This window comes from Nycticebus coucang, chromosome 2 (genome assembly GCF_027406575.1).
Source record: "Nycticebus coucang isolate mNycCou1 chromosome 2, mNycCou1.pri, whole genome shotgun sequence".
Taxonomy (NCBI): Eukaryota; Metazoa; Chordata; class Mammalia; order Primates; family Lorisidae; genus Nycticebus; species Nycticebus coucang.
In genome coordinates this window covers 58782613-58807046 of record NC_069781.1, presented here as the reverse complement: position 1 = coordinate 58807046, position 24434 = coordinate 58782613, and the positions used below count along the sequence as shown (strand labels likewise).

Below are 24434 nucleotides of genomic sequence, written 5' to 3'. Positions count from 1 at the left end.
CATAGTTCAGTGGTTAGGGTGCCAGCCACATACCCCTGGGCTGGCAGGTTGGAACCCGGCCTGGCTCTGCTAAACAACAATGACAACTATGACACAAAAAAATAGCTGGGTGTTGTGGTGGGCACCTGTAGTCCCAGCTACTTGGGAGGCTGAGGCAAGAGAATCGCTTAAGCCCAAGAGTTTGAGGTTGCTGTGAGCTGTGACACCACAGCACTCTACTGAGGGTGATATAGTAAGACTCTGTCTCTTTTCTGTTAGGCAAAGAAAGCCAAATAGGTTTATTATTCCTATCTAGCCATTATATAAATGTGAAGACAGTAAGTAATAAGAGGTTAAGTGACTTGCTTAAAATCATAATTAGGAAAGTGTCTAGTTTCCTGACATAAATCATAGTTCCTCTCCCTTCCTTCCCATTCTCTCTCCCCCTCCTCTCTTCTCTTCTCCTGTCCTTTCTTTTTTTGAGACAGCTCCTTCTGTTGCCCCGGCTAGAGAGCAGTGATGCCATCATAGCTCACTGCAACCTCCAACTCCAGGGCTCAAGCAATCCTCCTGCCTTAGCCTCGCAGGTAGCCGGGACTGTAGGCAACCACCACTGTGCCCAGCTAATTTTTTCTGTTTTTAGTAGAGACAGGTCTTGCTCTTGCTCAGGATTGCTCAAGCAATCCTCCCCTTTGGGCCTCCCAGAATGATAAGATTATAGATGTGAATCATGTGCCTGGCCTATTTTTGGGTTTTAGAAACGGTATTTTTTTCTACTTATAAGAGTCTAATATATTAGTTGAAGAAAAATTGGAAAATACAGAAAAGACTTTAGAAGAAAGTAAAAAATTACTCAGAATTCCACTGTTCATTATTTGGCATTTACAGTCACTGTTTTTTTCTTTAATGCACGAGCGCACGTGTGTGCAGGTGCAGTGTTCTCCAATTACGGAAGACATGACTGCCAGATCAGCAGCTCTCTTGTTGTCTGAGCCTATGGCAACTTTCCAGTGGAACCATAAATGAGAAATTTATATGATTATTTTAGTTTTTGTTCATTAAAGTTTTAAGTACCTCCAAAAGTAGATGTAAAAATCTAAATGAAATTAAATCAGCATTGCTGATCTTTCTAGCAGCCATGACAGACAGGGGAAACTGGTAATCCTGATATGAAAATATTCAATATCTTTACGCTATTAAGGGCGCCTGAGGCAACTCCTACTGCAGATAGCGTGTGTAGGCTTACTGTGATGAACTGCAATAGAATTCAATAAAATCTCTCTTACCATAATAGTTTTTAGTGTGTCGATAAAATTGATACCTCTACACTAGGGAGAAATATAAAATATACCCATGGGTATACAATAAGAAGCTTTTAATTTTTATTTATTGACCCAGAGAATTATTTTTCCCTGATTCTGGCATTATTCTAAAATCCAGTATTCCCTTCCTCACTTCTTTAACTCTCTTTAAAAAGCTGAGGCCAAAATTCATGGGCAGGCCAGGCTAAGCGCTATTTCTGACAAATAACATTCATTTAGTCCACGGGTGGGAGCTTATGTTCAGCCATGCTCATTTATCTTGTTTATGTGACCACAAGCAAGAACATTTGCAAAAGCGTTCTCTTTTGGGGGTTCCTAACCTGCAGGATCTTCACTTCTGAGTGCAATTTCAACAACAAAATTAACAGTTTTATTTCAGAGCAGGGTTTTTAGGGGAAGCAAACTTGTAAAGAAGAACAATTCCATTTGTTGGGTGTCCGTTGACTGCCAGTACCATGTTGGTGCAGTCCAAGTCACTAGAATACAACCTCTTTTCAAAATTATGAAATATTTTAACAATTCTAAAAGGTTTAACGAATCAGATAACAACCAACCTAACTTGCTCAAATTTCACTATTTTTTCCATACTCACACTTATTTGAAAGAAATAAAATGTTACAGATACATTCGAAGCCCTTTATGTTCCCTCCCCAGCCAATTCATCTCCCTCACTTCCCTCTCTACCCTGAATTTGATATTCATCATGCCCACACTTTCTCTCTCCCATTACACACACACACACATATACATACATACACACACACACACAGCAGAATCTCTGTGAGTTGACCACCCATGGGGCTGTAACAAACTGATCCACACACAGAGGTGGTCAACTGTACTGGGCCTACTGTACTGATATATACATGTGGGGCATGTCCACTGTATGAAAATTAGGTCAACTTAAGGAGGTGGTCAATGTAGGGAGGTGGTCAACTATGGAATGTCTACTGTATATACAAACATATGTATACATGTCTAAAGCATTTCTATACAAATTTTCATAATATGCATACGCAATTAGCATTTTTGTTCTGTGGCATTATTCATGTCAATTCATGTATATTAATATTTAGCTTCTTGAAGCTTCAATCTCTTTATCTTTAAAACAGGGATAATAACCCTACCTACAAAAGCACTAAATAATACTGGGTAAGTGCTTAACACAGTGTCAGGCATGTAATAGGCCTCTGATAGAAGTTATTTAACAAATATGCTATTATCTGACATATCACTTTGCCTTTCAAGACATTAGCAAATTCTTCTTGTCTTATCTGAAAATTAACTTTTTTATTTAACTCATGTATTTCTACCTGCTCCATATGGCACCAGGACAGATCAAATGTGCATGTATCATCATAGATGGCTCAAACACACTTGTGATGGCACAGACAGGCACACGCATACACTTGGGTCTGACTGGAGCAGCTCTGTGTTAACCCACCTAACCCACGCAACCCTAGGAGGTGGCCATTTTACATCTCAGGAAACTGAGGCAGAAAGAGGTTAATCAGTTGCTGGAAAAGACAGTAAGTGCCTCAGCATGCTGCTAAGTGCTAGCCATCTTGCTCCTGAGCCTGAGCTCAGCCACACACTCAGTTCCTGACTCTTTGGCCCATACAGATTTCTCTATTTTCTGGCTTTGCATAATCTGCAAGGTCACTAGAGATATGTAATGACACAATAATGAATACCATGCATGCTTCCCAGGATATTTATTAAATCCTTTACCAAAAACAAACACCCAAAGCCATTTGCTTTGGACAGCAGCTCACACTCAGCTCAACCAAAGCATATACCAAGATACCACACAGGAGAGCAGATTGTGATTTCAGTTGCTGAGCTCCACATGCACTCACAAGCAAGCAGGCACATTTCCCTCTTTACCATGAGATTGTTTTTTTGTTCTGAACAAAATAAAAAAAAAAAAAATTAATCCCTTCCCTCTGAAATTACAGCAGGGAATGCCACAAGAATTTTTAACATTGTCTTTCCATTGATACAGTGGGGTAAGCATGGAAAAAATTGTTGAGTCACCATTGTGAGCACGTTTAATTAAACTTTGTGTAGTCATAGCTAAGCAGTAAGATTTTGTTGGATGAATGTCAGATGTGGCTGATTGGTGTTAAAATTATGATCTTTGTAATTTAACTGATAATAAATTTTCAGCCTTGGTCAGCCCCTTCATCTAGGTAATCTAGGTCCAGTTGTTTTTGCATTTTGTTGTGTTTGTTTTGTTTTTTAACAAAACAGCTCAAGACATCCTCCTGGCTTCCTGATAGCACTGGCCTGACCAGAGAGATAAAGCTTCCCTGAGTGTGGAAGGAAGGGGGGAACCGCATGCTAACCACAGAGGAAGGTGGTACACGATGCTTCTGCATTTCAAATTGACAGGTCACCAGGAGGAAGTGGGTTTGTGTTAAATCAGAAATAACTAGAACCCCACCTGTCTTGAACAGGGTGCTGTACCAGACTGTATAACCCACTTCCCTCTAGAGACTTTGAGGTGCAGGATAAGACACATCTAATCAGCACAACTGATTTCCAGAGCTATTTCCATGCAACACTTTTGCATTTCAAATGAACAGAGCACAGGAGGAAGTGGGTTTGTGTTAAACCAGAAACAACAAGAACCCGTCCTATCTTGAACAGGGTGCTATACCAGACTGTATAAGCCACTTCTCTCTAGAGACCTTGAAATGCCGGTTAAAATACAACTGACCAGCACAACTGGCTTCCAGAGCTATTTCCAGAGGCCATCAATAAGCCCCCCAAGTTCTCATGAATCAGCAATTGATGTGGTCATTCTAGGTACTGACCCCTAGAGGTGACCAAGTCATCTCTCTTCTTTGCTTTCAGCTTGGGTTGCTTAGGTAAGAAAGGTTAAAATAAATAACAAAAAGATACGCAGTCCAGATCCCATGAATCCTCAGCAAAATGAAGGTATTCACTAATTCTTTTTAAAAGAGATAAAGAAACAGGTCGTATTTCATTTCTTTTGTCTTGTCTTACTATCTGAATACTTTTGAACTGATCAGAATCTTTGTTGGTTTTATTTTTATTTTAGGTTGGGTGTCCAGTTTTTAAAGGTATGTGTGTATGTTCAAAGAATAAAACAAAGACCACCAGAGACTAAAAAACAAAACAAAACAACAAGGCTGAGTTTATTGCTTGTGGTACAAGGAAAGCCAGACCCACATCCTTCAAGAAATGAGTCCAGCTCATCTCTCTATGCTGAAGACAAAGGGATCATTTATTTCTGATTAGATGAGATTCTAGGCATTACAGGAAACATCTGAGGTAGATTAGTTTAAGGGGTAGCCAGACTTAGCAAGTAAAAATTCAAGATGCCCAGCTAAATTTGCATTACAGATAAACAATGAATCATTTTTTAGTATATGTTCCAAATATTGTATGGGATAAACTTATACCAGAAAATGATTCATTGTTTACTAAAAAATAAAAGTTACTTGGCATCCTTATGTTATCTAATTAGGTGGGCCCCTGTGTGATTTGGGGTCATGCAGTGGCAGCTAGGCCACGTGCCCACAATTGGGACTTGGGAACATTTTTCTTTAACAGTGTGAAATAAATGTGGCACTGCAGTGTCTCTGCTAAAGGGACCCAAAACCCAAATTATTCCATCTGGGGTCACGCTTTGTGATCAATTCCAGTGGGACATGCCAAGTTGGAGATCAAAGCACATGGCTGTTAGACTCTCCAGGAAATCAAGCCATGGCTCCCAGACCAGGAGTATCAATGGCTAGGTGCTGCTGGGGTAGACAGGTGTCAGAGGTGGTTCAAAGAGAAGGAGTGTTTGAAGACCACTCTGATTTGAGCATGTGAAGCAGGTTGGAGGGCAACATTTTAACTGAGGTCCAAAATATAGGAAGATTTCCTGGGAAGACCAGAAAGGTCTAGGGACACTACAGTCTGTCTCTATCTTCCCTAGAAGCCTAGGGGATGCTTCTACATAAACATTCTCTATTTGGATTGCTCCGAGCTCTCAAACTCAACATGCTCAATACTTAATTCACTCTCTTCTTCTCCAAACCAATTCATCCTCCTATAATTCATACCTCAATGACAGACAGCTCACCAAGAGCCCCAGGCTGGACACCTCCCAGTCATCTTCAGATACCACTACTCCTTCCCACCACAGCCTGTCAAATGCCAATTCCTTTCAAGGCTGTGTCTCCCTCAGTTCAAGTTGTCCATCTCTGACCTCAACAACAGCAAGAGGCTCTGTCCTCTCCAGACATTTCCTCTGGTTTATTCTTCTCATTGCTATGTCAGATAACTTTTTAAAATGAAATTTTGAGAATGTTTCTCTATTGCTTAAATACCTAAGCAGCTTTTCATGGCTCCAGGAGGAAATCCAAATTGCCTCTATATAGGTACGCAGGGCCTTCAAGGTCTTGCGAGGTCTTTATTTCCAGCCTCGCAACCATCTCTGTTTCCCCAACAACAATAATGCCAAGCTACTGGCCATCTGATGCTCTTCTATGTCAAGATGACTCTGTACAGTTGTTTTTCCTGAAATGTCCCCCCATCCTGATATTGTCTGGCAAACTCATCTTCAAGACCCTATTCCAGTGTTAGCCTGGCCTCTGGTTGCCTGCATCCTTCTCCACTGCAGATTTAGCTGCCCCCAGTCTGTGTATCCACAGCCAGGCTGGACCTGCCTTCACCGTGGGGCTTACCACTTTGTACTGAGTGTACTAGTCACATGCTTGTCTCTTCCACAGAATCATGGGTATGGGAGCAAGTTCTATGCTTTATTCATTTTTAATCCCAAGGATGGCACACAAGCACTGACTGTAATAATCATAGAGGTAAAAATTATTATAGTGAACACTGTGTGACCCTGAGCAATGTTTTAGGGATCTTGCCCCATCTGAACTCTTTAAGCCTCACAACACCCCTATATGGTCAATACTATTATTATCTCCATTTGATAGAAGAAACTGAAGCAAAGAGGTGAAGGGCTGGCCTCACCACTACAGTATAAACTAGTGATTTCTAACTCAGCTACAAAGGGGAAGCACCTGAGAAATATTTTGAAACTACTGATGCTCAAGTCCACTCAAAAACCACTGAAGCAGGCTCAGCGCCTGGAACTCAGTGGCTAGGGTGCCAGCCACATACATCGGAGCTGGCGGGTTTGAATCCAGCCTGGGCCAACTACAACCAAAAAATAGCTGGGCCTTGTGGTGAGGACCTGTAGCCCTAGCTACTTAGGAGGCTGAGGCAAAAGAATCGCTTAATTCCAAGAGTTTGAGGTTGCTGTGAGCTGTGACGCCATGGTACCCTACCGAGGGTGACATAGTAAGACTCTGTCTCAAAAAAAAAAAAGAACCACTGAAGCAGAATCTTTGGGGGCTAGGATTTAGAAGATTTAATCAAAAACGTCCCTAATGATTTTAATGTGCAGGCAGCATTGAGAACCACTGATCCACTTGCTTCATTGTAAGAAACTTCAACCAAAGCTGGGGTGAAGAGGAACCAAAGAACTTTGGGGGGAGGGGGGAGAGACCCAGACACTGGCAGCCAAGAGTTGCATTAGCTTTACATCTGTAGCCCTAAGTGTCCCATCAAGCACGAGACTCTTAGAGGTGAGCAGAGTGCTAGGCTCCCCAACATGCCCTCTATCCCCTTCCTAAACAGTGAAGATAGGACCTGGTTCTCTCCTTAGCTCACACATGGCTTGAGGATCAGGTGTGAGAAGAGTGGGGGAGACAGCTCCTTTCCAATCCAGCAGTACATGTTACTGGGAGACAGAGGAGGCTCAGCTGAATGTCTGAGTACAGGCGCTATGATTCTACCTAATCTTTTCCAAAGATAGAGCCTGTCCTCCTGTCTGTGCACCAGCTGTTTCTCTGCAGAGAAATCATCCCCTTCCCAAGTTAGAATGCATAACACAGTAACTGCTTTCCATGTAGTCAAAAAGTTGTCATGTGGCAGAATGTGACCTTAAAAATGTTCATTTGATGACTACCTGGCAGGTACTTGGTTACGTGGCATCAGCACTAGCTGCTTGCCAGGAAAGAAATAAAAATAGAACCTAGAGAGGCTGGGTGCAGAAAGAATGAGCGCATGATCAGGAGGGGGATAAGGAGAAAGGGGATTTTCCTTGGCAGATATAAAGATCTGGGAAGGGGTGAGTTACTGTACATTTGATGGACAAGAATCACATGTAGGACAAGAATGGGGGTTCATGAAGTGATGCAGAGATCGATTTTGACATGGAAACTGAGGGCTTACAGCTGGATCCCAATGAGAAAAAACCAGAATTCTCTGGGATTAGAAAAAAAGAAGATGCTCTCTCTTCAAGGATTAAATCTATCAAAGCAATCACCACGGCAAATGAAGATTGTGTAGTCTCGAGATCCTGGACCCTGGACACTGGACCCTGGCCCAGCCCCTATGAGTCTGTCACTTTGAGCAAGCTCACTAAACTCACTGAGCCTCAGTTTCCTCAAATATAAATAGTCTTGAGAAAAACTTACCTTATATAGTTGTGGGGAGGAAGAAATAAGGAATCTATATGAATAATAATAGCTAATACTCACAGAGAACACTTATAGAGGAATGGTGTGTGTGTGTGTGTGTGTGTGTGTGTGTGTGTGAGAGAGAAAGACATCAATTCATTATATCCTCACAACACCAGGCAGATGCTATTACACGCCCATTTTACAGATGAGAAAATTAAGGAACAGAGAAATTGGGTGACTTCCCCAAGGTCATACAGAAAATGTGGCCAAGGCAATCTAGCACTAGCCTCCAGGCTCCTAACTGCTCCACTATGCTCAAAATCCTCAATATGGATTAGCAGACAGAATGACACGTAAAATGACGATCTAGAAAAATGGAAAGGACAAAATCTTTAAGGTACTGAAATACTTCAGTTCCCTGATCCCTCAGGTGCCAGGAGTGAGATTTAGACTAGATCCACTCCTTATCACATTCTTCTCTTTTCTTTGTATATGCTGGCTGGATAGAGAAGAGCTTATATGAAGTCACAAAAGGCACCTTTTGAAGTCCTCAGACCACTGGTGGCTCCCCCTGATTCAGCAGGTGGGGAGGACAGGACTCACATCTGAATCATTTCTCACCTGACCATGTTTCTCAACTCAACTGGTATTCACAAGGCAGCCCTCCTGAGTTCTGAGATTCCCAAGTCCCAGCATTTTTGAAACCCTGAATTTTTTCTGTGTTGACAATAAAGCTTTTAAGAATAGAGATAGATCTTATTCTGGACAGTTCTAAGTGTCGGTGAGCAGAGGTAAGCATGCAGAAAAAACATTAATGGCCCTAAAGTATTAACATCCCCAAATAGTTCATCCATTTTCATATGATTGGGTGCTTATCGGTCAGAGCGGCACAAAACCAATCTTTACTTTTCAAATACTGTGTTCTTTTAATGGTGTGTTCGCCTCCCCCACTTTTTAAGGAATGAATTAAATTGCATTACTGTGAACAGTGGTTTCTGAACCTCCAAGTTCCAAGTATCCTTCTTTGCTTTTGTGTTTTTTTTTTCTTGGCACAAAGCACAGTGTTTGCTGAGTCAGCCACCTCTTTAGAGTAAGTTATTCCTTCAAAACTACTGTCCCACCAAAAGCATGTACTAGTAAGAAAGTCAAGCCAAGGGCAGGCTGGGCATCCTGCACCATCTGGATGTATACTGGGTGGGGAGTGCCAATCAGTCTCCCCAGATTTTCTCTGTCACATGAAGTGGCAGGAGATGATACTTACAAGCACCTCCTGGCTCCAACAATCAGCATCTGCCGGTATTTCCTTCCACGTGCATATACCACTGAGCCTCTTTGAGAGAACCAGTCTTTCCCGTAGCAAAGGCATGAAAATTATTAATTAAATCACATATTTGAACATGTGTGCAAGAAAGCACACTTTGAAACACTAAATAAGGGAAAAACTAGAGCGTCTATCCTTTCCCACAGCATTAACAACTTAAACCGTATTATGTAGGTCAAAAGCTCACTACTCAGCTTTCAATCAGGTAAGCCACAGATGCAATTCCTCAGAGACACTGAAAAAGAGGCCACGCCCTCAGGGGCAGTGTGGAGAAAGGATCTGTCTGCAGCCACAGGCTCTGTGCCACCCACTGCCTTCCCAGGGTTAAGTCCACAAGAGTCAGTTTCCTCATGGAGCCATCCCTGGGAACACTACTTCCCAAGCTGGGCTGAATTAGATAACAAAGAACACAGGACTAGGAATGTGACACATCCAATAAAAGCCTGGCCAGCCCTATTTCTCCCTGTGTGACCTTGGGCACTTCTGTCTTGGAGCCTCCATCTCCCCCTCAGTGACCCGGTCACTGGTGCCCAGCACCCATCATGCCTTCCTGAATTGCAGAGGCTGGGAAATCTAAGGGTGACACTTCCAAGACTTCCTTGCAGCTGGGGTGTGGATACTATTTAAGTTTAGCCAATTAGATGCTATTAAGCTGGATTTAGAAGGTGAAAGTCAGGGTGAAGGCTCTGTGCTTCTACTCTTTATCCTGTAAATCACAAGGAGAAATTTTTTTTTGGAAATTAAACTATGGTATGGTGTTTAGTAACCAGGATTACAAGAGCTGAGAAGCAGGGCACTGGTGGTTTGTTCCAGAATGCAATCATTCCAGCTTCCTAATTCCTTGCTTTCCCAACTGAGGCAGAAACAGCAGTTCTTCAGGCAGGCCAGCTTCAGGGCAGTCAGAGAACCAGTCCTAGAGACCCAGCCTGCCCTTCCAGTCCTACATTAAAATGGCTCTATAGAGCATTAAAACTGCTGTAATAGAGCAATTTCTATTTTCTGCAAGTGAGCCCAGACTGATAGACCTCTCCATCCTTCAGAGTAAGTGTGAGGACTGAAAGACTAATGGGAGGCAGAAAGCACAGCAGTTAAGAACATAAGCTCTGAGCTCAGGTGGCCTGGGCTTAAATCCTGCTCCTGCCTCTTGCTTGCTTTGTGGCCGTGGGCAGCTTCCTTAATCTCTAGTTTTTACAGGATGGGGTTATTATAGGATTACATGAGATAAGGTGTATAGAATCCTTGCCTCAGTACTTGGTCCCTGGTAGGAATTCATAAACAGTAGTTTCTTTTTGCCCTGAGTTTCCATAGGACCCTGTACATGTCTATGAAGCATCTATCACATTATTTTGGAAGAGTCCTCTGTGAGCCCAAACCCAGAGGACTGACTGAAATACATGCTTGCGAATAAAAAGTATAAGACTAAATTCCAATTGACATGAGTCAGAAGTAACCTTAAAAAAGGAGAACTGAAAAGTGTTGTAATTTATTTAGTGACAACATAGTTGTCTCTACTGTCATCTGTTAAGAACATAGAGTGTGAAACAGGTGATCGGGAGCAGAAGTATGGCAAAGGCACAAGTATGGTCAGAGGCAGGGCTGGCCAGACCTGTCCAAGGGCACTCAAGGATAGAGGAAGTCTTGGCTGAGCTGAACAAGTGCTCTTTTTTCCTCAGTAAGATCACCCTGCTATGGATGAGACTCTGTCAAGCTATTTGAGCAAAGCAGCACTTCTAAAGTCAATCCTGATACCATAATCTGGCACCCCACCTTGTTATCTATATGGTGCTGATGTGCTGGTCAAACCCATCAACTTGACACTTTAATTTCTTTTTGCAAATTATTGGATTGCCACCGTGATTTTTATCATATTATTTTCCTACAGGCAGATTAGGCATTGATTTGAGCTTTCCATTTGGTTTTTGAGATGTAGCTCTCATTGTGTTATAATGACTCTAATTGGATTTGCATTAATACATAGCAGTCATAATAAGCTGGGTTAATACAAGTCCATGCCTGGGAGACAAACTCTTTATAGTGGACCATCACAATCAGGTTTATGATTCCACTGGACTGAGACCAGGCTCCTGACAATGGCAAATTCACCAACTTATCTGTTTTCTGATACCTGCTTCAAGTGCCCTGTGTGGCCAGCAATAACCTTCAGACTTGCACATCCACACTTTATACAATGATCTGCCTTCATGTCTGTGAGCTCCTGATGTGCAGTGAGCATTCCTAAATCACATTTTATCTCCAAATGCCCAACCGAGTGCCAGACAAATACATCATTGAAATATAATAAATATTTGATGATGTACCCATAAACAAATGGAAGTGTGGTGCTAGAGAAGATTTTTAAAAAGCTATAGAAACAAAGAAAAACACAATTTCAGAGGGACTCTGAGGAGAATCACCAGGCTTAAATATTCTATGGTGATTCTTCGAAATACTCAAAGCTCAGCTATTGATATTCTGATACTTTTGGATAGCATTTTATATAATGCTGTTATCAATAGTGCATTAATCTTCTGTTGTTGCTATAACAAATTACCACAAACTTTGAGGCTTAAAACAATATCCATTTATTATCTTAGTTTCTGTATGTCAGAAGTCTGGGCACAGCATTGCTCAGGTGGACTCTCTGCTTGGACGATCATGTTATTATGTGACAACTAATTCACCTTTGGGAGGCACTAATAATTATCCTAAAGTTCCAGATTATTCTGGAACTAAAAATCCTAATTTTCTCTGGTTCCATTTGTCTTCACCAAAACTGATGTGGAAATCTCATGTGACGGTGTAGGAAGATGGAGCCCAGTGAAAGGTGTCTGGGTTGTTTAGGCACGTGCCTGATGAATGGCGTGGAGTTCTCCTTCTGGCGAGACTGGATTAGTTCCCTCCAGAACACATCAGTTCCTTCAAGAGTGGGTTGTTATAAAGCCAGATATCTCTCAAATTTTCCCTTTTCACACATGTCCGCTTCTCCTTTGACCTTCTCTGCTGTGTTAAGATACAGCATGAAAGTTCTCCCCAGAATCCAAGGCCATGACCTTGAATTTCCTAGCCTGTGGAACCATGAGCTAAATAAATCCCTTTCTTTACAAATTGCCCTTTCTCAGGTATTCTGTTATAGCAATACGAAATGGACTAAGACAGATAGCAATAGAGGAACTTAAAAGAGATTTCACCACTGAGTCTATGTTAGGGTAATTTCAATGTCAAACAGGAAGAACTAGTATATAGAACATGAAGAAAAATAACCTGTGACCTGCCAATAGGCATGAATTCCAGATTTTGGCCTGAACTAAGCTGGTGAAGAAGAAAAACATAAGAAGGACTCATCAGTTCCAATTTCCCATCCTACCACTCTTTGCTTGGTCGCATGAGTGAGACCTCAGCTCTCCTCTGGTCTCTCCCAGAGAGTTGTACTGTACTTTGTAACTGGGACAAGTCTATATGGAATTATGACCTTTCCTAGTTGTTTTCATTAGGTTTTTAATTAAAACGCAAACATGAGAGAATATAACATTATTTGGAAGATAGATTCTCCTTGCAAAACGGGAAAGAGAAAGATGATGCTTTCCTTCTGTTGGCCCCAGGAACCAGAAAGTCCCATGGGAGTAGCGTATATCTTTAAGGTTGTTCAATGGGATTGGGTTGTGCCAGTGTGAGGGCCCAAGGGGAAAGAAGAATCTCATCAGCTTTGGTTTTTTTTTTTAGTAAGGAGGATGATTACTTCCAAACAATACTAAATCCAATAAGAAAGAAATCAATTAAGAAAGCTATTTCACTCAGTGGTGTCAATAATAGTTGTCAGTGGTGTCAATAATTCCTGTAAATCAGACAAGTTGGAGCTAAAACACATTCTCTTGTTCTTCTGCTAAGGTAAAGTCATCTGTTCACCTCGAGTCAACAGCTCACCCCAGACCACACCTTTCCTCTCAGGCTTCTGGGATAGACTGCCAAGAGTGCTTGCATAGCTTTTTTTGTGTCAAGATTGCAGAGCTATCAGGATGCAGCCTATTGATTTATGTGAAGACAATCAAATTGCCAAGCAAAGAGAAAGTACAATTAGCTTACTTTGTGATTCTGCTGTTTACCAAGAAGATCAAACAAAAGACCACTACAAGCAGACACTTAGACCTGGAATATAAAACAATGCTTTATTTAGTTTCTGATCCTTACCATGTCTGCCATATGGTAGCGAGCTGGCATAACCTAAATACCAGAGGATCTTGTTTTAAATTTTCATAACCATATCTGGTTTCTCAGGGTAGGTGTCCAAGTCATCAACAGATGGTGCCGGGCACTTTACCCATTAAATGCCATGATCTCCATACCCATTTAAAAATGAGATTGGACCAGATGAGATCAGGGTGCAGGTTTATATTCTGCATAGAGATTCTGCCAGCTTTTCATCTGCAAAGCGAATTTATGGATTGAAGCCTGTGAAATTATCCCCTAAAACTAGAGCCACAAGCAATATTTTTTAGTCTGTTCACAAGAACATAGGGTTTGGAGGAAAATGGCAGCACTGAAGCCAAAATAACAGTTTTACTTCAATAATAAAAAATTGAGAATGTAGAAACTGATTACTTAAATTCAATTGCTGTATCCTTTTAAGTAAATAATACTCTGGTTGACCTGACCTTGGTTTTGACTCAATCATTCATTCAATAATTATTTACTGAGCGTCTCTTATTATTTGACAGGCACTCTTTTAGGCGTTAGGGATTCAAATGTGAACAAAACAAATCCCTGCCTAAATGAAACTCAGGCTTCACTAGCTTCTTTGTTCCTATCATAAACCATGTTCCGGCAGAACTTGGGCTCCTGCGGGAGTGAGAGAGCCACCCTTTAGGCACACAAACTGCATATAACACACAGTTGTCAAAAAAATAACGTGGTCTTTTTTTAAAAAAAAAAAAATAGGTTAATGTTTGTCACTCTGCTTCTTAGCTTCTCAAGCAGTACACATTTTTGTCATTCTGTCTGAGCCACATTACTTTATTTTGTTGAATGTCAACGTGATCGACAGATGATTTTTTTATTACATATCAAAGCATTTTTCAATCAAATTTTAGAAATCTGTTGCTTCCTATTTTACTGAGAAAATAGAAATAAAAGGAGAACTGCACAAGTCCCGTCAGTGCATCCATGAATTGCCGGCAGCTGTGCAGTTAGCGGCTCCCCCCTCCCTGGGTGTGCTCATCGTGCATAGGACCCTGGCCCCTTCCCTGTCTACTCAAGGGTATTTCCCCAGCCTCTCTCCCCTCTGTCCCCTCTTGTGCATTATCAAATCTTTCCTCTGCTGTGTCATTCCCATTACCATACAAATGTGCTATTATTTTTCCCACCTGATAAAAAAAAAATCTCTTGACCCTTGTCTTAGTCCATTTTCTGTTGCTTATAACACAATACCTGAAACTGGGTAATTTATAAAGAAAAGGAATTTATTTCTCACAGTTTGGGAGGCCGTGGAGTCCAGATTGAGAGGCCACATCTGGTGAGGACCCTTTTGCTGGTGGAGACTCTCTGCAGAGTCCAAGGTGGTGCAGGGCCTCACATGGTGATGAGGCTGAGCATGCGAGGTTGGGTCTATCTTCCTCTTCTTAGGATGCCACCAGTTCCATTCCCAAGACAGCTCACTAATCCATTAACCCATCAATCCATTAATCTGTGAGTAGATTAATCCATTCTCTGGGATTTAGGCACAGGGGTGATTAAGGCATAGGGCCCTATGCCTCATTCACCCCTTAAAGGCCCTACCTCTCAATACTGCCACATTGGAGAGTTTAGGTTTTAGCATGCATTTTGGAGGGGACAAACATTAAAACTATAAGAACCCTATATTTTCTTCCTACTTCCACCCTATTTATTTGTCTCCTTTACAAATATCACTAATTCCCATTCTCTCATTTCTGGAACCCAGTTTACTGGGCTTTCCACCCATTACTCCACCCAAACTGCCAAGTCACCAGTGACCTCCTCATTGCTGATGCCCCTGTTCAATCCTCCATCCTTATCCTACTTGGCCACCACTTGACAAAAAATTACTTATTTTCCCTGAGTGCAGGAGTCTCCCCTTATCCACGGGAGATAAGTTCCAAGACCCCCAGTGGATACCTGAAACTTAAATGATACCCAACCCTAAATATACTATGTTTTTTTTATGTGATAACTGAAAGTGGTTACTAAATGCCTAAAGGGCACATAGCATCTACAGCAGGTAAGTAAACTGTGGATTAGAAGGAACTACTGTGCTGTGTTCATCTGGCTCCCTCATTTGCTATGTTTCCTTCCTTGGTGGCTGCTGCTCCCCAGGCTCTCTGGTTTACCCCTCATCACCTTTATCACATCTCCATGCTGTGAACCCCAGGACTCAGGTCTTCAACCTCTTCTTTGCCTGCACTCAATCCTGAGTGATTTGACCCAGTCCCATGACTTAACACTATCTGTATTCTATTGATTTCTGAATGTGTACTTCTAGTCTGAATTCCAGACTCAACTGCCTACTCAATCTCCCCATGCTCTCTCTTCGACTTGAAACCCACTTCTCCTGAAGTCTTCCCCAGCTCAATTAAGGGCAATTCCATTCTTTCAGTTACATGGGCCAAAAATCTTATTGTCACCCTTCATTTCTCTCTATCATACCCTATGTCGAACCCATCATCAAATGCTATTAACTCTATCTTCAAGATGTCCAGAATTTGATCATTTTTCACTGGCTTTGCTGTCACTACCCTGGTCAGGCCACCTTCATCACCCACCTGGATCTTGGTGGGTACCTAAACATGTTCCCACCAGTGCCTAAATATGTTCCCATCATTGACACTACAGCCTTCCTACCTCAACTGTTCTGCTGCCTCTAACACAAGCCACACTGGACATGAGTCAGACTTTCTCAATGTTCATGTGGGTATTATCGACACTGATTACTGTATTGCTCCTATTTTCACAGGTGCTAAGAGGTGAAGAACTGTGTTTTACATTTCCTGACCCCAGCCAGGTATATTCTTTTGTGTTCTTACAGTTATCCTCATCCTCATTGCTCCTGGCTGTCTTGCTGACATGATCAGCAGGGCTGCAGCATTCACTGCCCACTTGTGCACTGCCCAGAGGTGCATGGCCATGTGCCCTGGTGGGCACTGCATCTTCCTACCCAGAGAAGGCCCCTTTCTTTTTGCACATAGATGTCTTTTGCTCATTACACCCTACATCTATAGGCCTGTCTACACTTGTGTGTGTCTCTGTGTGTTGCGGGTTGGGGGTGCCTTATTCTGAGAATTGGTCTTCTCAGAGGTAGGAGCTTTTTAAAAATCCGCTTAAAGACACTAAATAGGTCAGTAGCAGGCCTATCACTGTGCAATCAGAGTCTACCAAAAGGAGATATTTTCTGCTTCTAATTTTTTTTACTGGCTAGAAAACCTGACTTATTTAATTCTGGATATAATAAAAGTAAACAGGCTCTAATAGAGTGTTTCAAGAAGTTGTTGTATGACTAAATGCCTGGAATTTAGAGCATTGATCTTCTGGCATCCATTCGACTATTCAAAAATTCTCTTGGCTTCTAATCTTGGTTCTGTTCTGGACATCTAGATAAGAGACTTCTAGATTAATAGAAGTTTATGGGATTAAAATCAATAAACTTTGCCAGAAAGTGATTTATTAATCTCTCAAGATTACAACATGAGCTTTTTTTTCTGGATAGTAACATTAGAGCAATCCTTTCCATTAAGAGTATTTGAACCCTACACTAAAAACATACTTGAACTCATTCTAATCCAGTTGCCACTGTCTCTGTGTCTGCAGTTTTGATCTAATGAAAGCTCAGAGAGTGATCCACTCCTATTACCTTATTAATTACCACACTATCCAACTTCTTGATGTAGAAGACTGGGGACATAAAAATGGGTATATAACTCATGAAATATTGGATCATGTAATGATATAGTAGGAACATAAAAGTGAATAGAAATAGGTGTATGCAAACTAAAACTTAATACTCATCATTTAGTAAGTAGGAGTCTCAGACAAGCATTTATTTCCCAGTACTAATTAGATGAAAAAGAGAAATCCACCCATAGCACATCACAAATGCTTAATATCATTTTTTAAGACTGTAAAAATGAAAATAGCTATTTAAATATCTATGACAGAACTCTTAAGACTTCAATAATTTTAATAAGAGGGCCCCATGCTGCTAATATTTTTTAAACAAGCTATTCAACTACAGAAGGTTTATCCTGTGATCCACATTTTCAAGAAACTGAACTGAGATGGTGACATGGTATTCTAAACACTGTTTTACCGAAAATAAATAACCAAAAGCATCTACCGGGGCTGCTGAGAGGAAGGATGCATCACTCAGTAGTGGCAGGCAGCAGAGACACCAATATGATCCAAGGTGATTATGCAATGAATGTCCCTGGCAGTACCACTTGCTTGGTTGAAGCTTGTCTCCTAGATCCACCCAGTGAAGGGAAGACAGAACTGATCTAATTTTTAACCTGGTTTATGATTACCCCCCAGTGAAGCATGTGGTGCTGTTTCCCTGAGTGTTTAAATTCTTCCTCCTAAAGCACAACACTATCTTGTCCTGTTCTATTTATTTTCCTCAAGTGTGTGCCATTTGCAGAGCATTAATACACCAAAACATATGTTTCCTAAGCCTGTTCTCCCTTCTCACCTTCCCTGAGACTTTCAAGGTCAGAGCTATTTGTGGCTATCTACTAAATTGCACTTAAAATAAAAGGCAGCAGAAAATAGTAGATTTGTAATGGCCCTTCATAGTAAGCATCAAATGAGCAGCCTGGCACATCTGAATGCCATTTAAATAAATCAGTCTCTTATTCAGGGCCACAAACTCCATCCACCATGCCACCAGTTACTGTGTAGCTGACAGAAGCTAGAATCAAGAGAGATGTTTCCTGGGCCTCTTGGAAACCACTGGGGCTTTGAACCAATTGTGCATTTTTGTATAAAGAGTGATCATGTGGTTAAGTTCTCTTTAAGCCTGGAATGTGCACATTAATCAAGTTTGTGCAATTACTGTTCCTGCTAGACAAAGATGGAATAAATCATTACTGGCATTGTTATTATTTACTATATGTAGCTCTGTACACTTTCAAAACAGTGTTCACGATGAATGCAAATGTTCTGGAGCCTGGAGTGGGAGGGAATATATATATATATATATATCGGGGGCAGAAGTGGATAGGCAGGAACCACGATGTATAAAGTTAAATGCCATGGTTCAGGAAGCAAAGCAGGCAAATTTCACATCTGAGAGCAAAGGACTGTGGCTCAATTTCTTTGCTGCAGGCTTTTGGATGAGAAGCAGGGGAAAGGATTTGATGACAAGTCACTTTCTTAGAGAAGACAGAGAAGAATCAGGAATAGGTAAGGAGGGTGATGCAGCAACCTGATGACAAGCATCCTGGGTCTGAAGTTCAAATAGATTCGCCTTCCCAGATTCTCCATCATCAGGAAATCCTGGACCCCATATAACCCCAGAATCCTCCTCCAGTCCTTAGCTTTAGTGGGGTCAATATTTTCACAAGACTAACTCACAGGAAGAGCCTTTAGGAGGACTGAATTTCAAGGAGAAGAGACAAGACTTTGATTTTAGATTTACGTTATGTTTAACCCAAACATTTAAATAAGGAGATTTGAGTAGGGAGTTGGAAATGAGTCTGGAATTCAGACAAGAAGCACAAATTCCACTTTAGGGTTGATCCAAGCATCCCCAATCACTTTAGGTATGCTTGAAGAACAATATGTAATAACGCGAGCCCCAGAGGTTCCTAATCTAGGTGCTGCTTCATCTATGGAGCATCCATATTCCTTAAAACCCCACAGAATAGGAGAAAATATCTGCAAATGTGATAAGGGGATTTTAACTAAAACATACAAAGTTCTTAAACTTAAGAACAAGGCATGTAGCCCAATTTAAAAATGGGCAAAGGATTTGCATAGACACTTCCCCAAAGAAGATATACAAATCACCATTAACTCACGAAAAGATGCTCAACACCATTATCCATCAGGAAAATGCAAATCAAAATCATAAGATACCACTGCACACTCACAAGAATGGGTGCAATAAAAAGGCAACAAAGGATGACAAGTGTTGGCAGAGATGTGGAGAAATCAGAACTCTCATATGTGATTGGTGGGAATGCAGAATGGTGTGGGCACTTTGGAAAACAGCCTGGCAATTCCTGAAAATGTTAAACACAGAGGTAGCAGATGACCCAGCAATTCTGACCCTAAGTATGTACCAAAGACAGCATATATCACACAAAATCTTGTAACAAATGTTCACTGCAGCATTATTCGTAATGGCCTCAAAGCAGAAACAACCCAAATGTCCATCAACTGCTGAAGGAATAAACAAAATCTAATCTATGTATACAGTGCAATATTATTTGGCGATAAAAAGGCTGTGATATGAATGAACCTTAAAAACATTATGCTAAATGGGCCTGCCTGGACCTCCATAAGAGCTACGCTGCCTGGACCTCGGTAAGACCTGCGCCGCCACCTGTGACCTGCGCCTGCCGGGCCTCCACATGCCTGACCAGAAACTGCAGGATCCACACAACCCTGCGTCCCCCCTCCTGTACCCTCCCTGCCTCCACACCAGCCCGCTCATCTGGCTAGGGACTCTGGTAGCCACGTACTCTCCGGAGCCCTCCCTGCCTCTGTGCGGAGCCCTTCTCCTGACCAGAGACTGCTGGAGCCTTGGGCTGTCTGTGCCAAAGTCACTGGGCGCCAGGCACTCCCAGACCGTGTGCACCACCCCCCATCCTGTTGCTGGATCCGGGTGTGGCACACTCTGAGCTGCTCCCACGACCAGAACTCCCTGGCTGGGGCAGCCCCAGAGAAGCTACACAGGGTCACTCTGTACAAAGATCCAGCAAAAATAGAGTGATCCCCCTTGGTCTAATCTCACAGAGACACCACCCCAACTCTGAGGACGGCCAGAGGCAATGGTGAAAAACAATCGTGAGGCAAAATCAACAGAAAAACTCTGGCAATATGAATAATCAGAGTAGATCAACTCCCCCAGGGATCAATGGGGCAGACACAGCACAAGATCCCATGCACAAACAAATAGCTGAGATGTCAGAAATCGAACTCAGAATCTGGACAGTAAATAAGATCGAATTAGAATTCCAAGCAGTAACCCAAAAGATATCTCAAGAATTCAATGAATTCAAAGACCAAATTACCAAAGATTTTGACACGTTGAGACAAGAAGTTGCAGCCCTCAAAGATCTGAGGAACACAGTAGAATCCCTCAGTAACAGAATGGAACAAGCAGAAGAAAGGATTTCTGACATTGAAGACAAAGCTTTCGAACACTCCCAAACTCTCAAAGAGGAAGAGAAATGGAGGACAAAAAACAGATCACTCTCAGAGAGCTCTGGGATAATTCGAAGAAAACAAATATTCGTCTTATAGGGATCCCCAAAAGCAACGAAGTGGCTTCACAAGGCACAGAGTCTCTTCTCCATGAGGTTATGAAGGAGAACTTTCCAGACATGCCAAGAGATTCTGAAATTCAGATAGCAGACTGTTTCAGAACTCCAGCACTACTCAACCCAAATACTACATCCCCCAGACACATCATAATCAATTTCACTAAAGTTAATACCAAGGAGAAAATTCTGAAAGCAGCCAGATGAAAGAAAACCATCACCTACAAGGGCAAGAATATTAGAATAACTGCAGATCTCTCTGCTGAAACCTTTCAAGCTAAAAGAGGATGGTCATTGACTTTTAATCTCCTGAAACAAAATAACTTTCAACCCAGGACCCTATACCCAGCTAAACTGAGTTTCATTTATGATGGAGAAATTAAATACTTCAATGACATTCACATGTTGAAGAAATTTGCCATAACTAAACCAGCTCTCCAGGATATTCTCAGACCTATCCTCCATAAAGACCAGCATAATATACCACAAAAGTAAACTCACCCAGAAAATTTTGATCAAATTCCAACTTCCACAGTCGCAAAAGGATTAAAAATGTCCACCAGACTCTCGAAAGGCTTATCAACATTCTCAATTAATGTGAATGGTTTAAATTGTCCTCTAAAGTGGCACAGATTGGTTGACTGGATACAAAAACTCAAGCCAGATATCTGCTGCATACAAGAATCGCATCTTACATTAAAAGACAAATATAGACTCAAGGTGAAGGGATGGTCATCTATACTCCAGGCAAATGGAAAGCAGAAAAAAACAGGCGTTGCAACCCTATTTGCAGATGCAATAGGCTTTAAACCAACCAAAATAAGGAAGGATCAGGATGGACACTTCATATTTGTTAAAGGTAATACTCAATATGATGAGATTTCAATTATTAAAATTTATACACCCAACCAGAATGCACCTCTTTATAAGAGAAACTCTAACAGACATGAGCAACTTGATTTCCTCCACTTCCATAGCAGTTGGAGATTTTAATACCCCTTTAGCAGTGCTGGATAGATCCTCCAAAAAGAAGCTAAGCAAAGAAATCTTAGATTTGAATTTAACCATTCCACATCTGGACTTAACAGACATCTACAGAACATTTCATCCCAACAAAACTGAATACACATTCTTCTCATCAGCCCACGGAACATACTCCAAAATCGACCACATCTTAGGCCACAGATCTAACCTCAGCAAATTTTAAAAAATAGAAATTATTCCTTGCATCTTCTCAGACCATTATGGACTAAAAGTTGAACTCAATAACAACAGGAATCTGCATACCCATACAAAAACATGGAAGCTAAATAACCATATGCTGAAGGATAGATGGGTTATAGACGACATTAAGAAGGAAATCACCAAATTCTTGGAACAAAACAACAATGAAGACATGAATTATCAGAACCTCTGGGATACTGCAAAGACAGTCCTACGAGGGAAATTTATGGCACTGCAAGCCTTCCTTAAGAAAACGGAAAGAGAAGTTAATAACTTAATAGGATATCTCAAGCAACTGGAGAAGGAAGAAAATTCCAACCCCAAATCCAGCAGAAGAAAAGAAATAACCAAAATTAGAGCAGAATTAAATGAAATTGAAAACAAAAGAATTATACAACAGATCAATAAATCCAAAAGTTGGTTTTTTGAAAAGATCAATAAAATAGATAAACCTTTGGCCAACCTAACCCGGAAAAAAAGAGTAAAATCTCCAATTTCATCAATCAGAAATGGTAACGATGAAATAACAACAGACCCCTCAGAAATTCAAAAAATCCTTAACAAATATTACAAGAATCTCTACTCTCAGAAATATGAAAATCTGAAAGAAATCGACCAATACCTGGAAGTATGCCACCTACCAAGACTTAGCCAGAATGAAGTGGAAATGTTGAACAGGCCTATATCAAGTTCTGAAATAGCATCAACTATACAAAATCTCCCTAAAAAGAAATGTCCAAGACCAGATGGCTTTACGTCAGTATTCTACCAAACCTTTAAAGAAGAACTAGTATCTATATTACTAAACCTCTTTCAAAATATAGAAAAAGAAGTAATATTACCCAACACATTCTATGAAGCAAATATCACCCTGATCCCCAAACCAGAGAAAGGCCCAACAAGAAAAGAACATTATAGACCAATATCAGTAATGAATATTGATGCAAAAATACTCAATGAGATCCTAACAAACAGAATCCAACAACACATTAAAAAAATTATACACCATGACCAAGTCAGATTTATCCCAGGGTCTCAAGGCTGGTTCAATATACGTAAATCTATAAATGTAATTCATCACATAAACAAACTAAAAAATAAAGACCATATGATTCTCTCAATTGATGCAGAAAAAGCTTTTGATAATATCCAGCATCCCTTCATGATCAGAACACTTAAGAAAATTGGTATAGAAGGGACATTTCTTAAACTAATAGAGGCCATCTACAGCAAACCCACAACCAATATCATACTGAATGGAGTTAAATTGAAATCATTTCCATTTAGATCAGGAACCAGGCAAGGTTGCCAATTGTCTCCATTGCTCTTTAACATTGTAATGGAAGTTTTAGCCACCACAATTAGGGAAGAAAAGGCGATGAAGTATATCCACATAGGGTCAGAAGAGATCAAACTTTCATTCTTCGCAGATGATCCTATATCTGGAAAACACTAGGGGTTCTACTACAAAACTTTTAGAAGTGATCAAGGAATACAGCAATGTCTCACGCTACAAAATCAACACCCATAAATCTGTAGCCTTTATATATACACCAACAATAACCAAGCCGAAAAAAACAGTCAAGGACTCTATTCCTTTCACAGTAGTGCCAAAGAAGATGAAATATTTGGGAGTATACCTAACAAAGGACGTGAAAGATCTCTACAAAGAGAACTATGAAACTTTAAGAAAAGAAGTAGCTGAAGATGTTAACAAATGGAAAAACAACCATGCTCATGGCTGGGAAGAATCAACATTGTTAAAACATCCATACTACCCAAAGCAATATATAATTTTAATGCAATTCCTATTAAAGCTCCATTGTCATATTTTAAAGATCTTGAAAAAATAATATTTCATTTTATATGGAATCAGAAAAAAACCTCGAATAACCAAAACATTACTCAGCAATAAAAACAAAGCAGGAGGAATCACACTACCAGACCTGAGACTGTACTATAAATCCATAGTGATCAAAACATCATGGTACTGGCACAAAAGCAGAGAAGTAGATGTCTGGAACAGAATAGAGAACCAACAGATGAACCCAGCTACTTACTGTTATTTGATCTTTGACAAGCTAATTAAAAACATTCAGTGGGGAAAAGATTCCCTATTTAACAAATGGTGCTGGGTGAACTGGCTGGAGATCTGTAAAAGACTGCACCTGGACCCACACCTTTCACCATTAACTAAGATAGACTCTCACTGGATAAAAGATTTAAACTTAAGATATGAAACTATAAAAATACTAGAAGAAAGTGCAGGGAAAACTCTTGAAGGAATCGGCCTGGGTAAATATTTTATGAGGAGGACTCCCCAGGCAATTGAAGCAGTATCAAAAATACATTACTGGGACCTGATCAAACTAAAAAGCTTCTGCACAACCAAGAACATAGTAAGTAAAGCAAGCAGACAGACCTCACTATGGAGGAAATATTTGTAGGTTATACCTCCGATAAAGGTTTAATAACCAGAATCCATGGAGAACTCAAACATATTAGCAAGAAAAGAACAAGTGATCCCATCTCAGAGTGGGCAAGGGACTTGAAGAGAAACTTCTCTAAAGAATACAGATGCACGATCTACAAACACATGAAAAAAAAG

At 40.9% G+C, this 24434-nt stretch overlaps 1 protein-coding gene across 4 annotated transcripts in view; it reads right to left on the bottom strand.

Moving 5' to 3' along the window:
* SLC24A2 (solute carrier family 24 member 2) overlaps positions 1-24434 on the bottom strand; it is a 282668-nt gene that overhangs the window by 241226 nt on the left and 17008 nt on the right. The window lies entirely within an intron of this gene.